This window comes from Delphinus delphis, chromosome 7 (assembly GCF_949987515.2).
Source record: "Delphinus delphis chromosome 7, mDelDel1.2, whole genome shotgun sequence".
NCBI lineage: Eukaryota > Metazoa > Chordata > Mammalia > Artiodactyla > Delphinidae > Delphinus > Delphinus delphis.
Genome location: NC_082689.1, coordinates 34,100,924 through 34,127,457, shown reverse-complemented (window position 1 = coordinate 34,127,457; position 26,534 = coordinate 34,100,924). Strand labels below are relative to the sequence as shown.

Here is a 26,534-nt window from a genome sequence, read left to right as displayed (position 1 = left end):
ACTTGCAGTATTATATTGAAAAAGAATAATAAGAGCAGACATACTTGCCTTGTTCCTGATCCTGGAAGGAAAGCCTTCAGTCTTTCACCATTAAGTATAATGTAATATGGAGGTCTTGTAGATGCTCTTTATCTAGTTGAGGAATTTACCCTCTAATACTACCTTGTCGAGAGTTTTATATCATGATTGGGTGTTGAATTTTGTGAAGAACTTTTTTTGTATCAATTGATATGATCGTATGATTTTTCTCCTTTATTCTGTTGATATCATAGGTTACATGGACTGATTTTCAAATGCTGAACCAGCCTTGCACACCTGAAATACTTACCATTTGTCATTGTATATAGTTCTTTTTATACATTACAGTATTGGTGTGCTAATATTTGGTTGAAGATTTATGCATCTAAGTTCATGAGAGATATTAGTCTGTAGTTTTCTTTTTTTGGTAATGTCTTTGTCTTGTTTTGGTATCAGAGTAATACTAGCTTCATAAAATGAGTTGGAAAGTGTTCCCTCCTCTTCTCTCTCAGAATAGGTTGTGTAAAATTAGTGGTTTTTTTTTTTTTAATGTTAGTAAAATTCTCCTGTGAAACCATCTGGGCCTGGACATTTCTCTTCCAGGAACTTTTAAATTACCAATTCAATTTCTTTAATGGCTACAGGACTATTCAGTTTAATTCATCTTGATTTAGTATGTGGTTTTCTGGACTTGGTCCATTTCTTCTAATTTATGAGCATAAAACTTTTTGTAGTATTTCCTTGTTATCTTTTTAATGATTGCATATATGTATGTAGTGGTATATCAGGTTTCATTCCCGATTTTGGTGATTTGCATCTTCTCTCTTTTTACCTTTGTCAGTCTTGTTAGAGGTTTAGCAATTTTATGGATTATTTTGAAGAACGAGCTTTGTTTCATTGATTTTTCTCTATTTTTTTTAAATTTTCAGTTTCACTGCTTTCTGGGTTTTTTATTATAAATGCTTTATTTATTTATTTTTTAACATAGAGGAAGCTTGGTGGTGGATATGTAGCCATGTGGTGTTTTTATGACTGAGTTAAAGTTCAGGCTCTCTTTCTTATAGAATGTAAATGTGTACCAACACATGTATATGTAATTGTTATAAAATTAAGCTTAGTCACTAAAAGAAGATTTGCTGTCTGAACTTTCTTCTATATTTTTTTCACCTTCACCATCAGGCACTGGAGCATCTGGCCTCTCTAGAAGATCTGGGTCTAGTCCTTCCGATATCATTTTGTTTCTTACTGCCATCAGTGGAATACCCACCCATTTTGAGATATCTGGCATATCTTAGATCCTTGGCTACAGTTAAGATATTTTGTGGTGTTACTTCACTTTCCTGTGGTCCAGAGTCTTGTAAACTGTTCTGCTGTGATTGCTCTGAAGTGGTTTCAGAATGTGTTTCATTTGTGATCCTAGTGACACTTATAGGAGATACTTCAAACGTGACATCATCTAGCCCTGGGATAGATGACAAGTTTGCATCTAAAATATTGAGAGTTGTTTCAATTTGCTGGATACAAAGAGAAAGGTCTGCCAGTTTCTCCTCACAAACTGTAGAAAATTGGTTGAGAAACTGTACACTGTGTACCACAAATTGGTTTAGAAATGCCACCGTTCTGTTCTGTTGAACAGCTGGCACCTTAGTCAGGTCTATGCCTGACCCCATGAGAGGAAGCCCATCCTCATCCATCTCCTCTCTGTTCTTTATTATTTCCTTCATTCATCTTTTTGGATTTATTTTGCTCCTTCTTTTTCTAAGCTCTTGAGGTGTGGGAGCTTAGCTTATTAATTAGAAAGTTTTCCTCTTCCAATGTATGCATTTAGTGCTATACATTTCTCTCAGTGCTGCTGTTTTAATTGTCTTATCAATTTTGATATGTTATATGTTCATTTTTATTCTATGTATTTTTTATTCCATTTGAGATCTCCTCTTTGACCCAGGGATTATTTAGAAGTGTGTTTTAAAATTTCCAAGTGTTTGGAGATTTTCCTGTTGTCTTTCTGTTATTGATTTCTCATTTGATTCGGTGTTCTGTATGCAAGACAAAGATGGCCTCTGTGCACTGCCACCCCACCCACCCCAGGTTGTTTACTTATTCACAGCAGGCTGAGACCCATTAGCTCAAAAGTCTGCCAGCACCAGACTAAAATTTGTACACATCCAATTATTTTAAACACAACCAAATAAGCAGATTTTTTAACTATTTAGAGCCTGCCTGCTTTATATACTCAAGAAACTGTGCCCAGCATATACTAGCCATAGGTAAAATAAACCCTGGGGTTATAAAGACCCCAAGACTCTGCTGCCTTTTGGGGTTCCTGACCCAGAGACTCCCTTCCAGGCTGCTGAGTAAAATCACCTAGAGATGTAACCCTCTCTCTGATATCCCTCTCCTCTAGGAATTTCCTTGTCCTTCTCTCCCTCCGAGTATTGGCCTCTGTGCGGTAGCCTCTAGATGGTCTCATGCTGTGAGAAACTTCCCCCACATGCAAACCTGTCGAAGTGTCACTCAAATAAAGCTGTGTGTGCTACTGCCACCTCCTGGTCAAATGGTTTTCCTTGATCAGCCCCCAAATCCCTTGAACTCCCTATATTCCATTATGGTCAGACAGCACCACTTCATATAGTTTTAATTATTTTAAATGTGTTGAACTTGGTTTTATGGTCCAGGATGTGGCCTATCTTAGTGAATGTTCCATGGGCACTTGAAGACACTGTGTACTCTGCTATTGTTGGATAGAGTGTCAGTTAGATCCTGTTGGTTTACTGTGTTGTTAAGGTGTTCTACATTCTTGCTGCTTTTCTGTCTAGTAGTTCTATATTTACTGAGAATGAGGTGTTGACATCCCCAAATACACGGGTGGATTTTATTACCTCTTTCAGCTCTATCATGTAATGTCATGCTTTGTTACTTTAGTATTGTTATGTCTTCCTGGTGGAGTGACACTTGTATTATTATATAACATTCCTTTTTATCTCTAGTAATTTTCTTTGCAAGTAAGTCTATCTACTTTATTTGATATTAATATAGCCCTTGTTGCATTTAATAATTTATATATATATATATATATATATATATATATGTATTTTTTTTTTTTTTTTTTTTTTTTTGCGGTACGCGGGCCTCTCATTGTTGTGGCCTCTCCTGTTGCGGAGCACAGGCTCCGGATGCACGGGCTCAGCGGCCATGGCTCATGGGCCTAGCCGCTCCGCGGCATGTGGGATCTTCCCGGACCGGGGCACGAACCCGTGTCCCCTGCATCGGCAGGAGGACTCTCAACCACTGCGCCACCAGGGAAGCCCTAATGATTAAATTTTGAAGTCACATCTTTTCCCATTCTTTTGCTTTTAGTTTACGTATGTCATTGCACTGATATTTGAAGTTAATTTCTTGTGGACAACATGTTGTTGGATTATGTTTTTGATTCACACTGCCAACTGTCTTTTTTTTTTTTGGCTGTGTTGGGTCTTAGCTGTGGCATGCGGGATCTTTCGTTGTGGTGTGTGGCCTTCTCTCTAGTTGTGGTGTGTGGGCTTCTCTCTAGCTGTGGTGTGCGGGCTTCTCTCTAGTTATGGCACATGGGCTCCAGAGCGCGTGGGCTCTGTAATTGCGGCATGTGAGCTCTCTAGTTGTGGTGTGCAGGCTTAGCTGTCCCATAGCATGTGGGATCTTAGTTCCCCGACAGGGGTCGAACTCGTGTCTTCTGCATTGGAAGGAGGATTCTCAACACTGGACCACCAGGGAAGGCCCTGTCTTTTTTTTTTTAATTGAAGTATAGTTAATTTACAATGTTGTTAGTTTTAAGTGTACAAAAAGTGATTCAGTTATACATACATACATACATATATATATATATATATATATATAATTTTTCAGATTCTTTTCCATTGTAGGTTATTACAAGATATTGAGTATAGTTCCCTGTGCTATACAGTAGATTTTGCTGTTTACCTATTTTATATATAGTAGTGTGTATATGTTAATCCCAAATTCCAAACTTATCTCGCTCCCACCCAACACTATCCCCTTTGGTAACCATAAGTTTGTTTTCTATGTCTGTGAGTTTATTTCTGTTTTGTAAATAAGTTCCTTTGTATCATTTTTTAGATTCCACATATAAGTGATATCATATGATATTTGTCTTTCTCTCTCTGACTTACTTCAGTTAGTATGATAATCTCTAGGTCCAACCATGTGGCTGCAAATGGCATTATTTCATCCTTTTCAATGGCTGAGTAATATTCCATTTTATATCTCTATCTACCTACCACATCTTCTTTATCCATTCATCTGTTGATAGACATATAGGTTGCTTCCATGTCTTGGCTATTGTAAATAGTGCTGCTATGAACACTGCGGTGCATGTATCTTTTCAAATTAAGAGTTTTCTCTGGATATATGCCCAGGAGTGGAATTGCTAGATCGTATGGTAGCTCTATTTTTAGTTTTTTAAATAACCTCCATACTATTCTCCACAGTGGCTGTATCGATTTACATTCCCACCAACAATGTAGCAGGGTTCATTTTTCTCCACACCCTCTCCAGCATTTATTATTCGTAGACTTTTTAATGATGGTCATTCTGACTGGTGGGAAGTGATACCTCATTGTAGTTTTGATTTGCATTTCTCTAATAATTAGTGATGCTAAGCATCTTTTCATGTGCCTCTTGGCCATCAGTATGTCTTCTTTGGATAAATGTCTATTCAGGTCTTCTGCTCATTTTTTGATTGGGTTGTTTGTTTTTTTTTATTGAGCTGAATGAGCTGTTTGTATATTTTGGAGATTAATCCCTTTTTGGTCATGGCATTTGCAAATATTTTCTCCCTGTCCATAGATTGTCTTTTTGTTTTGTTTATGGTTTCCTTTGCTGGGCAAATGCTTATAAGTTTAATTAGGTCCCATTTGTTTACTTTTTGTCTTTATTTCCATTACTCTGAGAGAAGGATCCAAAAACATATTGCTGCAATTTATGTCAAAGAGTGTTCCACCTATGTTTTCCCCTAGGTGTTTTATAGTATCTGATCTTACATTTAAGTCTTTAATCCATTTTATTTTTGTGTTTGGTGTTAGAGAATGTTCTAATTTCATTCTTTACATGTAGCTGTCCAGTTTTCCCAGCACCACTTATTGAGGAGACTGTATTTTCTTTATTGTATATCCTTGCTTTCTTTGTCATAGAGTAGTTGACCATAAGTGTGTGGGTTTATTTCTGGGCTTTCTATCCTGTTCCATTCATCTATGTCTGTTTTTGTGCCATTACCATACTGTTTTGATTGCTGTAGCTTTGTAGTAGAGTCTGAAGTCAGGGAGCATCATTCCTCCACTTCCAGTCATCTTTCTCAAGATTGTTTCAGCTATTTGGGATCTTTTATGTTTCCATACAAATTTAAAAACTTTTTGTTCTACCTGTGTGAAAAATGCCATTGGTAGTTTGATAGGGATTGCATTGAATCTTCAGATTGCCTTAAGTAGCATGGTCATTTTAACAATATTGATTCTTCCAATCCAAGAACATGGTATATCTTTCTGTCTTCAATTTCTTTCATCAGTATCTTATAGTTTTCAGAGACAGATCTTTTACCTCCTTAGGGAGGTTTATTCCTAGGCATGTTATTCGTTTTGATGTGATGGTAAATGGGATTGTTTCCTTAATATCTTTTTCTGATCTTTCATTGTTAGTGTATAGAAATGCAACAGATTTCTGTATATTAATTTTGTATCCAGCAACTTTACCATATTCATTGATGAGCTCTAGTAGTTTTCTGGTAGCATCTTTAGGATTTTCTATGTATAGTATCATGTGACCTGGAAACAGTGACAGTTTTACTTCTTCTTTTCCAATTTGGATTCTTTTTATTTCTTTTTCTTCTCTGATTCCTGTGACTAGGACTTTCAAAGCTATGTTGAATAAAACTGGCAAGAGTAGACATCCTTGTCTTGTTCCTAATCTTAGAGGAAATGCTTTCAGCTTTTCACTGTTAAGAATGATGTTGGCTGTGGATCTGTCATATATGGCCTTTATTATGTTGAGGTATGTTCCCTCTATGCCCACTTTCTGGAGAGTTTTTATCATAAATGGGTGTTGAAATTTGTCAAAAGCTTTTTCTGCATCTATTGAGATGATCATACGGACTTTTCCTTCAATATGTTGATGTGGTGTATCACACTGATTGATTTGTAGATATTGAAAAATCCTTGCATCCCTGGGATAAATCCCACTTGATCATGGCACATGATTCTTCTAATGTATTGTTGGATTTGGTTTGCTTGTATTTTGTTGAGGATTTTTGCATCTATGTTAATCAGTAATATTGGCCTATAATTTTTTTTTAATATCTTTGTCTGGTTTTGGTATCAGGATGATGGTGGCCTCATAAAATGAGTTCAGAAGTATTCCTTCCTCTGCAATTTTTTGGGAGTAGTTTGAGAAGGATAGGTATCAACTCTTCTCTAAATGTTTGATAGAATTCGCCTGTGAAGCCATCTACTTCTGGACTTTTGTTTTGGGGGAGTTTTTAAGGTTTTTTGTTTTGCCGTACGCGGGCCTCTCACTGTTGTGGCCTCTCCCGTTGCGGAGCACAGACTCCGGACGCACAGGCTCAGCGGCCATGGCTCACGGGCCCAGCCGCTCCGTGGCACATGGGATCTTCCCAGACCGGGACACGAACCCGTGTCCCCTGCATCAGCAGGTGGACTCTCAACCACTGTGCCACCAAGGAAGCCCCTTTTGGGGAGTTTTTAAATCACAGTTTCAATTTCAGTACTTGTGATCAGTCTGTCCAAATTTTCTATTTCTTCCCGATTCAGTCTTGCGAGACTGTATGTTTCTAAGAATTTGTCCATTTCTTCCAGGTTGTCCATTTTATTGGCATTTAGGTGCTTATAGTAGTCTCTTATGATCCTTCGTATTTCTGTGGTGTTCATTGTAACTTCTCCTTTTTCATTTCTAATTTTATTGATTTGAGCCCTCTCCCTTTGTTTCTTGATGAGTCTGGCTAAAGGTTTATCAATTTATCTTTTCAAAGAACCAGCTTTTAGTTTCATTGATCTTTTCTATTGTTTTCTTCATCTCTATTTCAGTTATTTATGCTCTGATCTTTATGATTTCTTTCCTTCTACGGCTGAACCTGGGGCCCTGGCAGTGACAGCAGTGAGTCCTAACCACCAGACTGCCAGGGAATTCCCTATTTTTTATTTTTTTAATTTAATTTTTATTTTTTAATCGGGGTGTAGTTGATTTACAATGTTGTGTTAATTTCAGGTGTATAGCAAAGTGATTTAGTTATACATATACATATATCCATTCTTTTTCAGATTCTTTTCCCATATAGCTTATTAAAGAATATTGAGGGCTTCCCTGGTGGTGCAGTGGTTGAGAGTCCACCTGCCAATGCAGGGGACATGGGTTCATGCCCTGGTCGAGGAAGATCCACATGCCGCGGAGCGGCCGGGCCTGTGAGCCATGGCCGCTGAGCCTGCACGTCATCCGGAGCCTGTGCTCCGCAACGGGAGAGGCCACAACAGTGAGAGGCCCGCTTGCGCAAAAAAAAAAAAAAAAAATTGAGTAGAATTCCCTGTGCTGTACAGTAGTCCTTTTTGATTATCTACTTTATATATAGTAGTGTGTATATGTTAATCCCAATCTCCTAATTTATCCCTCCCCCAGCTTTCCGCTATGGTAACCATAAATTTGTTTTCTATATCTGTGAGTCTGTTTCTGTTTTGTAAATAAGTTCATTTGTATCATCTTTTTAGATTCCACATATAAGTGATATCATATGATAGTTCTCTTTCTCTGTCTGACTTACGTAGTATGATAATCTCTAGGTCCATCCATGTTGCTGCAAATGGCATTATTTCATTCTTTTTTTAATGGCTGAGTAATATTCCATTGTATATATCTACCACATAAGTGGGTCTCTTGTAGACAGCATATATATGGGTCTTATTTTTGTATCCATTCAGCCAGTCTATATATTTTGGTTGGAGCATTTAATCCATTTACATTTAAGGTAATTATTGATATGTATATTCTTATTGCCATTTTGTTAATTGTTTAGGATTTGTTTTTGTAGGTCTTTTTTCTTCCCTTCCTCTTCTGTTCTCTTCTCTTGTCATTTGATGACTATCTTTAGAGTTGTGTTTGGATTGCTATTTCTTTTGTGTGTATCTATTGTAGATTTTTGGTTTGCAATTACCATAAGGTTTTGGTATAACAGTCTGTATATATCCAAGATTGTTTTAAGTTGCTGGCCTCTTAATTTCAAATGCATTTCCAATATCCTACACTTGTACTCTCCTCTTCTCATGATTGCTGGTTTTGACAGCATATTTGTGTATGGATCATTTCCTACCTTTATTGCATGTTTGCCTTTACCAGTGAGCTTTCCCATTTGTAATTTTCTTGTTTCGAGTTGTGTCCTTTTATTTTCTGCCTAGAGAATTTCCTTTAGCATTTGTTGTAAAGCTGGTTTGATGGTGCCGAATTCTCTTAGCTTTTGCTTGTGTGTAAAGCTTTAAACTCCTCTGTCAAACCTGAACGAGAGCCTTGCTGGTTAGAGCATTCTTGGTTGTAGGTTCTTCCCTTTCATCACTTTAAATACATTGTGCCACTCCCTTCTGGCCTGCAGTTTCTGCTGAAAAATCAGCTGATAACCATATGGGGATTCCCTTGTATATTATTTGTTGCTTTTCCCTTGTTGCTTTTAATATTTTACCTTTGTCTTTATTTTTTGTCAGTTTGATTAATAGTGTCTTGGTGTGTTCCTTCTTGGGTTTATCCTGTATGGAACTCTTACCCACTTCCTGGATTTGGGTGACTGTTTCCTTCCTCAGGTTAGGGAAGTTTTCAGGTAATACCTCTTCAAATATTTTCTCAGGCCCTTTCTTTCTCTCTTCTCCTTCTGGGAACCCTCTAATGCAAATATTAGTGTGCTTGATGTCGTCCCAGAACTGTTGTCTTAAACTATCCTCATTTCTTTATATTCTTTTTTCTTTCTTCTGTTTGGCAGCAGTGATTTCCACTACTCTGTCTTCCAGCTCACTGATCTGTTCTTCTGCCTCATTTAGTGTACTATTGATTAATTTTAGTGTATTTTCCTTTCAGTTATTGTATTCTTCAACTCTGTTTGGTTGTTCTTTATATTTCCTAATTCTTTGTTAAAAACTTCTAATTTCTCGCTCTGTGCATCCATTCTCCTCCCAAGTTCTTTAATCATCTTTATGATCATTACTCTGAACTCTATTTTGGTTAGATTGCCTATCTCCATGTCACTTAGTTCTTATTCTGGGGTTTTATCTTGTTCCTTCATCTGAAATATATTCCTTTGTGTAAACTGCTATTTGTATTTTTATGTATGTGGTAGGTTGGTTATGTTTCTCAACCTTGGAGAAGTGGCCCTCTGTAGGGGATGTCCTATGTGTCCCAGCAGTGAACTCCTCTCTCGTCACCCAAAGGCCAGGGGCCAGCTGGTCCCCGGGCAGTGTCCAGACTGAGTTTGTGGACTCCGTCTGCAGGCCTGTAGTTTTCTTGCTCCTAGTGTATGCCTCCTGGTGGGTGAGGCTTTTCTAGAGACTTGTGCAGGTTTCCTGCTGGGAGGGGTTGGTGACTGCTCCCTGGTGGGTGGGGCTGGGTCTTGGTCCTCCAGTGGGCAGGGTCATGTCTCAGGGCATATGTAGAGGCAGTTTTGGGTTTAGGAAGTCTTTAGGCAGCCTGTCTGCTGATGGGTGGGGCTGTGTTTGTTGTTTAGCCTGAGGCATCACAGCACTGGAGCCTGCAGGCTGTTGGCCGGGGCAGGTCTTGGTGCCAAAATGTCTGTCTCCAGAACTCATGCAAATGAATGCCCCCTGATATATTGACCACCAGTGTCTATATCCCCATGGTGGTCCACAGCTGCTCCCTGCCTCCCCAGAAGACCTCTAAGACCAGCAGGTAGGTCTGGCTCAGGCTCCTCTCATACTACTGTTTTTGCCCTTGTTCTCAGTGCATGTGAGATTTTGTGTGCACCCTTTAAGAGGGCAGTCTCTATTCCCCCTAATCCTGTGGAGCTCCTGCAATCAAGCCCCACTGGCCTTCAAAGCCAAATGCTCTGGGAGCTCCTCTCCCTGGTGCCAAACCCCTGGGCTGGGGGTCCTAACATGGGCTCAGAACTCTCCTGTGGGAGAACCTCTGTAATATAATTATCTCCAGTTTGTGGGTCACCTACCTGGAGGGTATGGGGTTTGATTATATCTAGAGTCCGCCTCTCCTACCAGTCTCATTGTGGTTCCATCTTTATGTCTTTAGCTGTAGAGGGTCTTTTCTGGTAGGTTTTAATTTTTTCTTTTAATTAATTAATTAGCTGTGCCAGGTCTTAGTTGCGGCATACAGGTTCTGCACTGAGGCATGTGGGATCTTTAATTGTGGGATTCAGGATCTTTTAGTTGCAGCATGCAGGCTCTTAGTTGCGGCATGTGGGATCTAGTTCCCTGACCAGGGATCAAACCTGGGTCCCCTGCGTTGCGAGTGTGGAGTCTTAACCACTGGACCACAAGAGAAGTCCCCAGTCTTCTTCAACGATGGTTATTCTGCAGATTGTTGTGACTTTGGTGTGCTCATGAGAGGAGGTGAACTTCGGGCCCTTCTATTCTGCTATCTTAGTTGCTCTCTCTCAACTGTGTCTTTTAAATGGTGTATTTAGACCACTTATCATTTACTAAATTTCCATATCAGTTATCAATGACATGTTGGGACTTAAGTCTGCCATTTTGTTATTTATTTTCTGTTTGTTTCCTCTATTTCTCATTCCTTATTTTCTCTTTCCTTACCTTCCTGTGGGTTGTTTGAATATTTTTCAGGATTCCACATTGGTTTATAGTTTTTCAGTACATTGTTTTGGGGTTTTTTGGTTTACTTATTTATTTATTTATGGCTGTGTTGGGTCTTCGTTGCCATGTGCAGCCTTTCTCTAGCTGCAGTGAGCAGGGGCTACTCTTCGTTGCAGTGCGGGGGCTTCTCATTGAGGTGGCTTCTCTTGTTGCAGAGCATGGGCTCTAACAGCAGAGGCTTCAGTAGTTGTGGCGCACGGGCTTAGTTGCTTCGTGGCATGTGGGATCTTCCCGGACCAGAGATCAAACCTGTGTCGCCTGCATTGGCAGGCAGATTCTTTTTTTTTCTTTTTTTAACATCTTTATTGGAGTATAATTGCTTTACAATGGTGTGTTAGTTTCTGCTTTATAACAAAGTGAATCAGTTATACATATACATATGTTCCCATATCTCTTCCCTCTTGTGTGTCTCCCTCCCTTCCACCCTCCCTATCCCACCCCTCTAGGTGGTCACAAAGCACCGAGCTGATCTCCCTGTGCTATGCGTCTGCTTCCCACTAGCTATCTATTTTACGTTTGGTAGTGTACATATGTCCATGCCACGCTCTCACTTTGTCACAGCTTACCCTTCCCCCTCCCCATATCTTCAAGTCCATTCCCTAGTAGGTCTGTGTCTTTATTCCTGTCTTACCCCTAGGTTCTTCATGACATTTTTTTTTCTTAAATTCCATATATATGTGTTAGCATACGGTATTTGTCTTTCTCTTTCTGACTTACTTCACTCTGTATGACAGACTCTAGGTCCATCCACCTCACTACAAATAACTCAATTTCGTTTCTTTTTATGACTAATATTCCATTGTATATATGTGCCACATCTTCTTTATCCATTCATCTGCTGATGGACACTTAGGTTATTTCCATGTCCTGGCTATTGTAAATAGAGCTGCAATGAACATTTTGGTACACGACTCTTTTTGAATTATGGCTTTCAAAGGGTATATGCCCAGTAGTGGGATTGTTGGGTCGTATGGTAGTTCTATTTTTAGTTTTTTAAGGAACCTCCATACTGCTCTCCATAGTGGCTGTATCAGTTTACATTTCCACCAACAGTGCAAGAGGGTTCCCTTTTCTCCACACCCTCTCCAGCATTTATTGTTTGTAGATTTTTTGATGATGGCCATTCTGACTGGTGTGAGATGATATCTCATTGTAGGTTTTTTTTTTTTTTTTTTTTTTTGTGGTGCGCGGGCCTCTCACTGTTGTGGCCTCTCCCGCTGTGGAGCACAGGCTCTGGACGCGCAGGCTCAGCAGCCATGGCTCACGGGCCCAGCCGATCTGCGGCATGTGGGATCTTCCTGGACCGGGGCACGAACCCGTGTCTCCTGCATCGGCAGGCGGACTCTCAACCACTGCGCCACCAGGGAAGCCCCTCGTTGTAGTTTTGATTTGCATTTCTCTAATGATTAATGATGTTGAGCATTCTTTCATGTATTTGTTGGCAATCTGTATATCTTCTTTGAGAAATGTCTATTTAGGTCTTCTGCCCATTTTTGGATTGGGTTGTTTGTTTTTTTGATATTGGGCTGCATGAGCTGCTTGTACATTTTGGAGATAAATCCTTTGTCAGTTGCTTCACTTGCAAATATTTTCCTCCATTCTGAGGGTTGTCTTTTCGTCTTGTTTATGGTTTCCTTTGCTGTGCAAAAGCTTTTAAGTTTCATTAGGTTCCATTTGTTTATGTTTTATTTTTATTTCCATTTCTCTAGGAGGTGGATCAAAAAGGATCTTGCTGTGATTTATGTCATTGAGTGTTCTGCCTATGTTTTCCTCTAAGAGTTTGACAGTGTCTGGCCTTACATTTAGGTGTTTAATCCATTTTGAGTTTATTTTTGTGTATGGTGTTAGGGAGTGTTCCAATTTCATACTTTTACATGTACCTCTCTGGTTTTCCCAGCACCACTTATTGAAGAGCCTGTTTTTTCTCCACTGTATATTCTTGCCTCCTTTATCAAAGATAAGGTGACCTTTATCAAAGATAAGGTGTGTGGGTTTATCTCTGGGCTTTCTATCATGTTGCATTGATCTAGATTTCTGTTTTTGTGCCAGTACCATACTGTCTTGATTACTGTAGCTTTGTAGTATAGTCTGAAGTCAGGGAGCCTGATTCCTCTGGCTCCGTTTTTCTTTCTCAAGATTGCTTTGGCTATTCAGGGTCTTTTGTGTTTCCATACAAATGGTGAACTTTTTGTTCTAGTTCTGTGAAAAATGCCAGTGGTAGTTTCATAGGGATTGCATTGAATCTGTAGATTGCTTTGGGTAGTAGAGTCATTTTCACAATGTTGATTCTTCCAATCCAAGAACATGGTATATCTCTCCATCTATTTGTATCATCTTTAATATCTTTCATCAGTGTCTTATAGTTTTCTGCACACAGGTCTTTTGTCTCCTTAGGTAGGTTTATTCCTAGATATTTTATTCTTTTTTGTTGCAGTGGTAAATGGGAGTGTTTCCTTAATTTCACTTTCAGATTTTTCATCATTAGTGTATAGGAATGCCAGAGATTTCTGTGCATTAATTTTGTATCCTGCTACTTTACCAAATTCATTGATTAGCTCTAGTAGTTTTCTGGTAGCATCTTTAGGATTCTCTATGTATAGTATCATGTCATCTGGCAGGTGGATTCTTAACCACTGCGCCACCAGGGAAGTCCCAGTATATTGTTTTTTACAGTTTTCTTAGTGGTTGTGCTCGGTATTATAATATCTTCACTTAACTTATTACAACGTACTGGTATTGATATTTTACCCCTTTGAGTGTAGTATAGACATCTTACTTCCATTTAGGCACTTTAATCCTCCCTACTTTTAAAAAATAATTGTCTGTCTTAAGTATTTCCCCTACTTACATTTCACATTACAGCAGATGGTGTTATAACCTTTGCTTCACTCATCACATATTATTTAAAAACTCTTGAAAATTAGGATAGTCTCCAATATTTGCCCATTCTGATGTTTCTTTCTTTCTGTAGTTCCAATCCTTTTTCTGTTATCATTTTCTTTCTTTTTAGAGAATTTCCTTTAGGCATTCATTAAGGGTATGTTTGCTACAAACAAATTCTCTTACTTTTCCTTTGTCTGAGAATGTCTTTATTTCCCCTTTACTTCTGAATTTTTGCTGGGTATATAATTTACAGTTGCCAGTTGTTTTCTTTTCATACATGAAAAATATTGTGCCACATCCTCTGGCTTCCATTATTTTAAATGAGAAAATCACTGTCATTCAAATAGGTATTCCCTGGTAGGTTTCTATTCCCTACAGTTTTCATTGTTTCTCTCTGGCTGCTTTCAAGAAATTTTTTCTTTAATTTTTAGAAGTGTAATGATGCCTTGCATTTCTTTGGGTTTATCCTCTTTGGGCTTTGCTCAGCTTCTTTAATCTATAGGTTTATGTTTTCCACCAATGTTGGGATGTTTTCAGCCATTATTTCTTTGAATAATTTCTCCTTCTCCTCCTTCTCTTTCTCCTCCTCCTCCCTCCCCTCTCTACTTCTGGGATTCTAATAATATGAATATTAACTATTCTGTTACTGTTCCACAGATCCCAGAAATTCTGTTTATTTTTTTTCAGTCTATCTTCGTTCTGTTGTTCAGATTGGGTGAATTCTACTGATATTTTTTCAAGTTCACTACTTCTGTCTTCTGTCATTTCCACTCCACTACTGAGCCCAATCAATGAGATTTTAATTTTCGTTATTGTCTTTTTCAATTATATAATTTCCATTTGGTCTTTTTTATAACTTGTATTTCTCTGCTGATAATTTTTTGTTTTTTCATTTGTTTCAAGAGAATTTATGACTGATGATGAAGCATTTTTATGGTGGTTATTTAAATTTCTTTTAGATCATTTCAACATCTGACTCATCTTGGTGTTGGCATCTGTTCATTATCTTTTCTCATTGATGTTGTGGTTTTCCTAGTTCTTGGTATGACAAGTGATTTTCTTTTTTTTAAATATATAAATTTATTTATTTATTTTGGCTGCGTTGGGTCCTCATTGCTGTGCATGGGCTTTCTCTAGTTGCGGTGAGTGGGGGCTACTCTTTGTTGCGGTGTGCGGGCTTCTCATTGCGGTGGCTTCTCTTGTTGTGGAGCAAGGGCTCTAGGTGCGTGGGCTTCAGTAGTTGTGGATTGTGGGCTCTAGAGTGCAGGCTCAGCAGCTGTGGGGCATGGGCTTAGTTGCTCTGCGGCATGTGGGATCTTCCTGGACAAGGGCTCAAACCCATGTCCCCTGTATTGGCAGGTGGATTCTTACCCAGTATGCCACCAGGGAAGCCCATGACAAGTGATTTTCAATCTTATTCTGGATACTTTGGATCTTATAAGACTCTGGATCTTTTGAAATATTTATTTTAGCAGGCAGTCACTCTGTTGAGATGTAGCATGGGGCCAGCCAGGTGGGTGTGCATGTTTGGTATCCCATTAGGCTCCCCTGACACCACCCCAGCAAAAATGGGGCAGTGACTCACACTAACTTGTTGCAAACAGGGGGGATGGACATTGAACACCTCCCCCCCTGCCCAGTTGGCATCTTTCCAGTGAAAGTGGGGTAGCTACTTGAATCATCTCTTGCTTCCAAGTGTAGGTGTAAGGTCATTTCTTCACTAGGCCCCTTGACAACAAGGAGTAAAAAGGGAGAAGCAAAGCGCCATGTAGCCTGCCTCTCACCACCTAGTTTTTCCTCATTGACGCCAGGTGGGGTGGAGGCTCAGTTCCCCACTGGATCCTCCTGACAGTGAAGAGGATGAAGTCTAATGCTGATTAGGACCACACTGCACAGCCTCATTAAATCTTATTGCAACTAAGTGTAGATAGGGGTGTAGCTGACTACTTGACCCTGATGGGAGAATCACAGCATTGCCTCTTTCACCAGGCTGGGGATGAAAGATCAGCTCACAGCTTAGCCCCACAACACTATCCTAGCAGGAAAATTGGAGCATTACCTTCTTCTCCTGGGTAGAGATAGAAGATTGGCTGCCTGTTCAGTCCTACCACATGGGGAAATCAGAGTGCACTACCTTTTTTCCCAGGGGTGGGAATGGGGGCTTGAGATAGAAGATCAACTTTCTGCTTGTACTGATACCATGTTGGTATATATGAAGGCTGTCCTTTCATTAGTTGCCATGCCTCTCTCTAATGCTATGATAAATCTTTTTCCTTTATCCCCCATTTATCTTTTGTTTTCTTCTTCTGCATATATTTTAAAGTGGTGAAATTTTGTATTTCAATTACATAAATTGTGTGTGTGTGTGTGTATATATCTGTGTGTGTTTCTAACAAAGAAATATACCTATCATTTTCAGGGTTTTAGCTGAGTTCAATAACCCTCCCCCTATATAGGTCTTGACTGCCCTCAGTCTAGATCCTTGAGGGGTTATAACATGCAGTTCCCCAAGTCCACAGGTGGCCTTTGGCCTTGGCTGCAGGTGATCTTATAGGGAGTGAGGAGTGTAGTATCCCTGGGAGTAGGAAAATATATTTAGAGTATACTTGTGAGCATTTGCCTAACACTACCAACACCTTTAGGGGAAAGTCATAGAGCACTTGGTAGACAGAAACTATTAGTGGTAACGGAATAAGCCAAAAAACCACATGGTTTAAACATAAACAAAACACAACACCTATCAGTTGACTACTTTGTACCACCGTGTTAGGTGTCAGAAGATAGAACGATGAGTGGGACAAATACCTTGCCCCAATCTAGTAAAGACAATGGTCACATGATCAGTTGTAAAGGATATTGCTGTGGTGGTAATGTGACAAATCACCTAAGGTGCCACAGTTAATATGGAGTCAAGACAAATCTTAAGCCAGCTGACAGATCATCTTAATCTGTCAGTGCTCTTTGCTGATGCGTACTGTACTTTGTAAACTTATCTCCTTTATACCAATTATGTTACTGTAATAAAATGGTTTACTCCAAGTAAGTCTTTTTCCTCCACCTGGCTATAAGGTCTTTGAAGTCGACAGCTACGTTCTTTTCATTCTTGTATCCACAGTACCTGGCACATAGTAGGTACTCATTCAAAAAGTATTTGTCAATTGTCTAGGTTCCAGACATTGTTCTAGATACTGGGAATACAAGACACACAAACTCTTAGCTCTCAAGATGCGTACATTATGGTAAAGAAGATGAACAACTATGATTAAAGACCTTAGTACTCTGTCATTTAGGGGATGGCTTGTACTTTACTGAGGAGTCTCTAAGTGAGTCCCTTGGAGACCCTTAGGGCTGCATATTTTTGATAAATTTGTCTTTGTCAAAATAGTTTGAGTTGGAATAGACATAAAAATCTTCATTTCTCTAGCTCATTGGTCTTTTCACAATATGAATTGCTTGAATGGTCCTGGGAATGTCATGCTATTAGGGTTCATTTCAATTCAACCAACACAATATAAGTTGGCAAAGCACTGGTAAATATTTTACATATATTACTGGGTTGGCCAAAAAGTTCGTTCGGGTTTTTCCATACGATGTTTCAGAAAAACCTGAATGAACTTTTTGGCCAACTGAATATCTCACTGAATGACACTTTTTGGTTAAAAAGGCCTTTCACTACCCATACCTACCCTCCCTCTCCTGCCCCAGGTCCTGTTAGGTACATTCTTCACAGGATGCTTCCAAGGTACCCTGTGCACTCATCTAGTGTTATAGATGTATTGTAATTCCCCACTTTCTGTCAGCTACATTCACTAATACATTTTTAGTTACTCAAGGTCAGGTGGGCAGGAGAAGGTGGTTGATCATATGTATTTTAGGTCCAAATTCCAACTCCCTTATCTAATCTTACTAAGCCTCAGTTTCCTCATCTGCAAAATGTATAAAATAACAATGCCTACTTTGTTATAAGGATTAAATAAAATGATAAACATAAAAAGCTTATCAATATGGTACCCATCTATAGTATATCATTGTTAATGATTTATAGCATGGTGCCTGCTATATAGTAGGTATAATATATGCTAGCTAGGGTGAAGTGTATATTTAAAATTATTAGTGTTACTATAATAAATAGTGATAATATTACTCCTTCTAGGAATAGTAGTGAGGGGTGAGGATCTTACATGAGATCGATATATTAATAATCCCATAAGAGATACTGTAAATGCTATAATGATATTTATATATACTAAAGGCATTTGATAATTATGAACTTGATCACAATCTAATGAGTCAAAATTATTTATTTTAGCTTAAACTAATTATCATATTCAGTCCATTCTAGTCCTTTTTGGGTTCATTTATAAGCCAGGCTTGTTGTTAGTAGTAGGATTAGGAATAGCGCTACAACAAGTATTGTTTTTAGATTATTTGCTTGGGATGCTCAGGATAAAGGTAAAAAGGAGGTCAATCACTAAGTCAAAGAGAAGAAATGTTATAGCTACTAAGAAAAAACTTATGGAAAAGGGTAAGCATGCCGATCCTATGGGATCAAATCTCCCACTCATAGGGACTTGTTTTTTCTGTATAAATATTTAATTGAGGGAGTCAGAATGCAGTAAATACAAGTAGTGAGGCTAGTGCTATACTTATAATTAGTATCATTTATAAGATTTATTATTCCTTTTCAGATTATACCAAATTGATAAGAAGTCAATGTAGTATTTAATACTAAAAGGATAAGATCCTCATCAATAAATAGACACATAAAGGAACAGTCATACTACATCCACAAAATGTCAATATCAGGCAGTGTCTTCAAAGCTGAAGTGATGATTGTAAGTGAAGTGGAATTTTAACTGGCCTAAGAAGCAGACGACTAGGAAAGTAGAGCCAATAATTATAGGCAGACCGTGGAATCCTGTAGCTATGAAGAAAATTGAGCCATATACCCTGTCTGAGATTGTAAAAAGTGTTTTGTAGTACTCTGAGGCCTGTAGAAGTGTAAAGTATACACCTAAGGTAATTGTAATAAAAAGAGCTTGGAGCATATGCTTACAGTTTCCTTCTATAAGGCTGTGGTAGGCTCAGATGATGGATACTCCAGAAACTAATCACACTGAGGCATTAAGGTGTGGCACTTCTAGTGGATTTAGAGGACGGATACCTGTTGGTGGTCAACATCCACCTAATTCAGGTGTAGGAGCAAGACTTGAGTGATAGAAGGCTCAGAAAAAGCCAGTAAAAAAGAAGACTTCTGAAATAAATAATAAATAGGATTATTCCATACTGAAGTCATTTTTGAACGACTGGTGTATGGCGGCCTTGGAAAGTGCTTTCTCGGACAATATCTTGTTATCATTGGTATACTGTTAAGGTATTAGTTAATAGACCTAATGATAATAATATTATTGAATTAAAGTGAAATCAAATTAGTAGGCCTGATGTTATTAGAAGGGCTGAGAGAGCTCCTGTAAGGGGTCAGGGACTGGCATTTACTATGTGATGTGGGTTTGGTGGGTCATTATGTGTTGTCATGTAAGTAAAGACTTACTAGTGAGGTGAATACGTAAGCTTGAGTTAGGGCAACAGCAAATTTGAGCATAGTAAGTAAAGCAAGGATAATAAATGTAATGAGGGCTGTGGTGGTACTAATATTTAGTAGTGCTAGAGTTGTTCCCCTAATTAAATGAATTAATAGATGTCCTGCTATAATGTTAGCTGTTAATTATACAGCTAAGGCTATTGCCTGAATAAAGAGGAACTGGTGGTCCTTGTGGTAAAAAACAGGCTAAGGATGCTTTTGTTTAATGGCAGAAACCAGTAATTACAGTTCCTGCTCACAGAGCGACTGCTATACCTAAATTTATTGAGAGTTGTATAGTGGGTGTAAATGAATGTGGTAAGAGTCCTAGTAAATTCGTTGATCCAATAAATAGGATAAGTGATATAAGCATTAGTGTTCAGGTCTGTCCTTTGTGGTTGTGAATAGCTATTATTTATTTCAATGTAAGTTGGACTAATCATTGTTGAATAGAAATCATGCGGTTGTTGATTAGTTGGTTAGGTGTGGGGAATAAAATACTTGGGAATATAACGATTAATACAACAGGAAGTTCTAATATTGTTGGGTTAATGAAAGAGGCAAATAAATTTTCGTTCATTTTGCTTCTCAAGGGGTGAGTTGTTTTTGTGTTTTAGTATATTTTAATTCTGGGTTTGAAGTATAAATATATTTAAAACTTTTTAGTTGGAATATAATGAATAGAACTAGAATTATTGATAAAATAGTAATAAACCATGTTGATGTGTCTAGTTGTGGCATATCATTAAGGGTAGATTTAACACCCAGTCTTTAACTTAAAAGGTTAAAGCTAATTAGCTGCTTAATGAATTTATAATATTGATGCAGATCATTTCTCGAAGTATTTAAGTGGAATGAATTCAAGGATGACATGCATGAAGCTATGATTTGATCCACAAATTTCTGAGCATTGTCCATAATATAGGCCTGGTGGTGTTGATATAAGGGTTGTCTGATTTAAGCGTCCTGGAATGGCATCTGTTTTTAGGCCTAATGAAGGAATAGCTCATGAGTGTAAAACATCTTAGGAAGAAATTAATATTCGGATTGTTATCTCTATGGGTAGAACTTCTTGGTTATCTACTTCTAATAACTGCAGCTCTCCTGGTTTTAGATCTGAAGTACAAATCATATATGAGTCGAAATTTAAGTCTTCATAGTCTGTGTATTCGTAACTTCAATATCATTGGTGTCCTATAGTTTTTATAGTCAGAGAGGGATTATTAATTTTGTCTATCATTTAAAGAATTCATGGTGATGGCAAGGGAATTAAAATTAGGATGATGGCTGGTAAGATTGTTCAAATTGTTTCCACTTCTTGTGCATCTATTGTGCTTGTATGTCTTAGCTTAGTTGTTAATATGAGTGAAATAATAAATAGGACTAAGGAGCTAATTAAAAATATGATTATTAATGTGTGATCATGGAAGTGTAGAAGTTCTTCTATAATAGGTGATGTTGCATTTTGAAAGCCTAAGTTGAAAAGGATGTGCCAAAGAGTTATACAGGGTTTTCACCTATAACTTAACTTTGACAAAGTTATGTAAATTTTACTAATATCTCACTTAACGAGAAAGACATAATGGTATTGGCTTGAAACCAGTAAAAGAGGGTTTGATTCCTTTCTTTCTTATTTAGTTACTTTAACATAAGTGGGTTCTTCAAATGTGTGATACGGTGGAGGACATCCATGTAATCATTCTAGGTTTGTAGTGATTAGCTCTACTATTGAGACCTCTCGTTTTGATGCAAATGCTTTTCGGTTATAAAAATTATTAATTATAAAAATTATAAAGATTATAAAAATTATTAGTATCACTGCTGTTAGTGAAGTGAATGAGCCTATTAATGAAATACTATTTCATGTTGTGTATGCATCAGAGTAGTAGTAATATCATCATGGTATTTCATATAGACCAAGGAAGTGTTGTGGGAAGAAAGTTATATTTACGCCTACAAATATAATTACGAAATGACTTTTTGCTCATGCTGAGTTAAGTGTGTAGCCTGTGAATAGTGGGAATCAATGTATGAAGCCTCCTGTAATGGCGAACACTGCTCCTATTGATAGTACATAATGGAAATGTGCAACTACACAATACACATCGTGAAGAACGATTTCTAGGGACGAGTTGGCTAAAATGATTCCTGCTGAACCACCTGCTATAAAAAGGAAAGTAAAGCCTAGGGCTCATAATATAGCAGGGGATCATTTGATATTACCCCCGTGAAGAGTTGCCAGTCAGCTAAATACTTTTACTCCTGTACAAATAACGATAATTATAGTAGCTGATGTCAAATATTCTCGTGTATCAACATCTATGTGTAAACATATAATGGGCTCATATGATAAACCGTAAAAAGCCGATAGATGTCATAGCTCATGCTATGCCCATATACTATGCCTCAAAGGCTCTTTTTTTCCCTGAATAATAAGTTACAATATGTGAGATTAGTCCAAATCCAGGTAAGATAAGAATATAAACCTCAGGGTAACCAAAGAATCAGAACAGGTGTTGATAAAAGAATCAGGTCTCCTCCTCCTGCAGGGTCGAAAAAGGTTGTATTTAGATTTTGGTCCGTTAGTATGGTAATTTCAGCTGCTAGTAATGATAATAATAGTAATACAGCTGTAATTAGGACAGATCACACAAATAATGGTGTTTGGTATTGAGATATAGTGGGTGGTTTATGTTAATAATTGTGGTAATAAAATGAATAGCATCTAGAATTGAAAAAACACCTGCTAAATATAAGAAAAAACTGGTAAGATCAACTGAAGCTCCTCATGAGCTAAGTTTCTGGCTAGAGGTGAGTATACAGTTCAGCCTGTATCTGCACCAGCTTCTACCACTGAGGATGCGAGTAAGAGTAAGAAAGAGGGTGGAAGTAATCAGAAGCTTCTGTTTTTCGCACGAGGGAAGGTTATATCGGGTGCTCCAATTATCAGTGGAACTAACCAGTTTCTGAAGCCTCCAATTATAATAGGTATAACTATGGAGAAAATTATTACGAATGTGTGGATTGTTACAATTACATTGTAAATTTGATAATCCCCAAGTAATGCTCCAGGTTGACGTAATTCAGCACAAATTAGTAGGCTTAAGGAAGTACCCACTATCCCAGCCCAAGCACCAAATAATAAGTACAAGGTGCCGTTATCTTTATAATTGGTTGAGAATCATCAGCGGTTTATGAACATAGGTAAAATGGCTGAGTAAGCATTAGACTGTATATCTAAGGACAGAAGTTGAGTCCTCTTTTTGCCAAGTCCTGTGGTGAATTAAACATACTGAACTGCAAATTCAAAGAAGCAGCTTCAATTCTGCTGGGGCTTCTCCTGCCTTTTTTTTTTCCTGACGGTGGGAGAAGTAGATTGAAGCTAGCTGACTAGGGTATTTAGCTGTTAACTAAAATTTCGTGGGAATGAAATCCCACCAATCACGTGACGATTTAGCTTAACTAAAGTGTTTGATTTGCATTCAATTGATGTAGTATAGAGTCTTGCAATTCTTATTATACAGGAATTAAGTAAATTATACCTGCTTAGGGCTTTGAAGGCTCTTGATCTATATTAACCTAAATTCCTATTCCAGTACTGAAAGGATTGGTGTAAGGGGTAAAAGTAATGTAGATATTACAGTTATTATTGGTAGAAAAGTTTTTTGTTTTATATATTCAAATGATCATTTTATTTTTATGTTATTGACTGATGGTAATATGGTTAGTGATGTAGAATACGTAAGTTGTATGGAGAAATATAGGTTAAGCAGTGCTGTGATAGCTATTAGTGTGGGTAAAATAATGTTCTTTTTTGTTGTTGTTATTTCTTGAATAATTACTCAATCCTGATAGTGGTGGGATGCCTCCTATTGATAATAGAATGGTGAGGATAAGAGTTGTAATGATGGGTATTTTGTTTCTTGTGTGTGATAATGCAAATGTAGTGGTGGCTGAGCTGTGAATGAGTAATGTGAATATAGTGAGTGTTATTTTTTTTAATTAAGTTATTTTTGGCTGCATTGGGTCTTCGTTGCTGCACGCGAGCTTTTTCTAGTTGCAGCAAGTGGGGGCTACTCTTTGTTGAGGTGCACGGGCTTCTCATTGCAGTGGCTTATCTTGTTGCAGAGCACGGGCTCTAGCCACGCGGGCTTCAGTAGTTGTGGCGGGTGGGCTCAGCAGTTGTGGCTCGCGGGCTTTAGAGCACAGGTTCAGTAGTTGTGGCACATGGGCTTAGTTGCTCCACGGCATGTGGGATCTTCCCAGACCAGGGCTCGAACCCATGTTGCCTGCATTGGCAGGCGGATTCTTAACCACTGTGCCACTAGCGAAGTCCAGTGAGTGTTATTATAATGTAAATTAGTAGGTTTAGGATTGTTAGAGTTGGATTATATAATATGGTAGCTGTTATTCAGCCTATGTGAGCGATTGATGAGTAAGCTATGACATTTCGTAGTTGCATTTGATTTAGTCTGCCTCATCCTCCAATTATGACTGCTAGTGTGGATATGATTAGTCGTAAGTTTAGGTTAATGGATGGTGAAGTTTGCTATAATACGGATAGTGGTGCATGTTTTTGTCATGTTAATAGAATTAAGGCTGCTTTTAGTGAAATGCCTGTGTGACTTCAGGTACTCAAAAGTGGAATGGGGATAGTCCTAATTTTATGACTAGAGCTATTTTAATGATTATTGATGCTGTTGGATTAAAGATTTTTGTAATGGTTCACTGACCACAATACAGTATGTTAATGACAACAGCTATTATAAGTAATATTGATGCGGTGGCCTATGTTAAGAAATATTCAGTAGATGCTTCTACGGCTCATGGGTTAAAGTTTTTTTATTAGAATAGGGATGATAGCTAATATATTTCAAACCCAATTCAAATAAGTAATCAGTGTGAACTAGTTATTTCATTATGGTCCCTGAAATAATGGTTATTAAGATAATGATAAGGATAATGGGATTTTCATTTTCAGGGTATGGGCCCAACAGCTTATTTAGCTGACCTTACTATAGAATATAGTGTAATGTGGTAGCACGAAGAATTCTGAATTCTTAAGGGGTAGGTTCAATTCCTATAATTCTAGAAATAACAGGATTTAAACCTCTATTATTTACTCTATCAAAGTAACTTTTTTATCAGACATATTTCTTATGTTTGTGAAGGGATGCTTGACGTTATGATAGGTAGTGAAACGTGTCATATACACAGGGCTAGTGTTAGTGATAGATAATTTTTCAAAGTAGATGTATGAGTTGATCATATCAGAATCATGGGTAGGATGCTTGAATGCATAAGGAGATTGTTAATAGTAGTGTTTTGATAATAAAACTGGTTGTGTATAGTTCTGGTGTATGGGGATCGTGGAATGCTCCTAGAAATAGGATTGTTGTGAAAATATTTATTATGATGATGTTGGCATATTCTGCTAGGAAAAATATAGCAAATGGGCCTGCTGCATATTCTACGTTAAAGCCAGATACAAGTTCTAATTCTCCTTCTGTTAGATCGAAAGGGGTTCGATTAGTTTCTGCTAGGGTAGAAATAAATCATATTATGGCTAGAGGTCATGATGTAAAAATTATTGTTCTTGTGTTGTGATGAGAGTTGAGAGGGTAAAGGATCCATTTATTAAAAGGACTGATAAAAGGATAATTGCTAGTGTTACTTCATATGAAATTGTGTCACTGCTCATAGGGCTCCAATTAGAGCATATTTTGAATTAGAAGCTTATCCAGATCATAGAATGGAATAGATGGCTAGGCTTGACATAGCTAATATGAATTATACTCCTAGATTTATGTCGATGAGAGGGTAAGGTATAGGTAGCGGGATTTATGATTAAGGCTAAGGTTAGAGCTAGAATAAATAAATTTTATTTATAAATAAAATTTATAAAGAATAAATATGGAGATGGAAGATGTAGCTGGTTGTAGTGGTTCTTTAATGAATAGTTTGACTGCATTGGCAACAGGTTGTAATAGGCCATATGGTCCAAAGATGTTTGGTCCTTTTCAAAGTTGCGTGTAACCTAATACTTTTCATTCAATTAATGTGAGAAATGCCACAGCTAGAATTGGGACCATGAGTATCCAGATGTTAATTATAAACATTTTGTTAGGGAGAAGAGTTGAACCTCTGTTTATAAAGGTTTAACTTTTATGCAATTACCAGGCTCTGCCACCCTAACAAACCCTGTTCTTGGGTAGTACATTTATAAAATAAATTAAGATCATATCATTAACTGATTTTAAGGCACTTTTGTAAAGTAGACCTTATTTCTCTTGTCCTTTCATACTGGGAGAAATACATAATAGATAGAAACCAACCTGGATTACTCTGGTCTGAACTCAGATCATGTAGAACTTTAATTGTTGAAAAAATGAAACTTTAATAGCGGTTACACCATTGGGATGTCCTGATCCAACATCAAGGTCGTAAACTCTATTGTCGATATGAACTCTAGAATAGGATTGCACTGTTATCCCTAGGGTAACTTGTTCCATTGATCAATTTTTGGATCAATAAGTGATAAGATATTTTGACTAGTTGGTTTAGATTTTAATCACTTGGAGGCTTTTTTGTCCTCCGAGGTCACACCAACCAAAATTGTTAACCCATAATGAAACTTGTTATCCCTTGGTGGTTTAGTTTGGTTTTTTGGGGTGTTAACAAATGAAAGCTCCATAGGGTCTTCTCGTCTTATTTTATTATTCCTGCCTCTTCAAGGGAAGGTCAACTTCACTGATTAAAAGTAAGAGACAGTGAAATCCTCCTGTGGCCATTCATACACGTCCTTATTTAGAGAACAATTGATTATGCTACCTTTGTATGGTCAGGATACCGTGGCCATTTAACAGATGTCACTGGGCAGGCTGTGCCTCTACTATTAGTTATGCTAGAGGTGACGTTTTTGGTAAACAGGCAGGGTTTGTGTTTGCCAAGTTCCTTTTACTTCTTAAAATCTTTCCTTAAGTGCATGCCTGCATTGGGTTAACAGTATATTATAATAAGTAATTTAATGTTGATTTAGATTTATTTACTGTTAATTTTCAGTACAGTATCAGTTACTGATGTAAGCTTATGCAGGGAGAAATATTTCTTGTTACTCATATTAACGTCATTGCTTCTATTGGTTAATAATTAGTCCAGTATTAAACTAGTTGATTTGC

The 26,534-nt window shown here is 37.8% G+C and overlaps 1 protein-coding gene and 1 pseudogene across 1 annotated transcript in view; both read right to left on the bottom strand.

Annotated features, from left to right (window-relative positions):
- C2CD6 (C2 calcium dependent domain containing 6) overlaps positions 1-26,534 on the bottom strand; it is a 138,437-nt gene that overhangs the window by 17,543 nt on the left and 94,360 nt on the right.
- On the bottom strand, positions 1,133-1,866 carry LOC132428438 (WASH complex subunit 3 pseudogene; annotated as a pseudogene).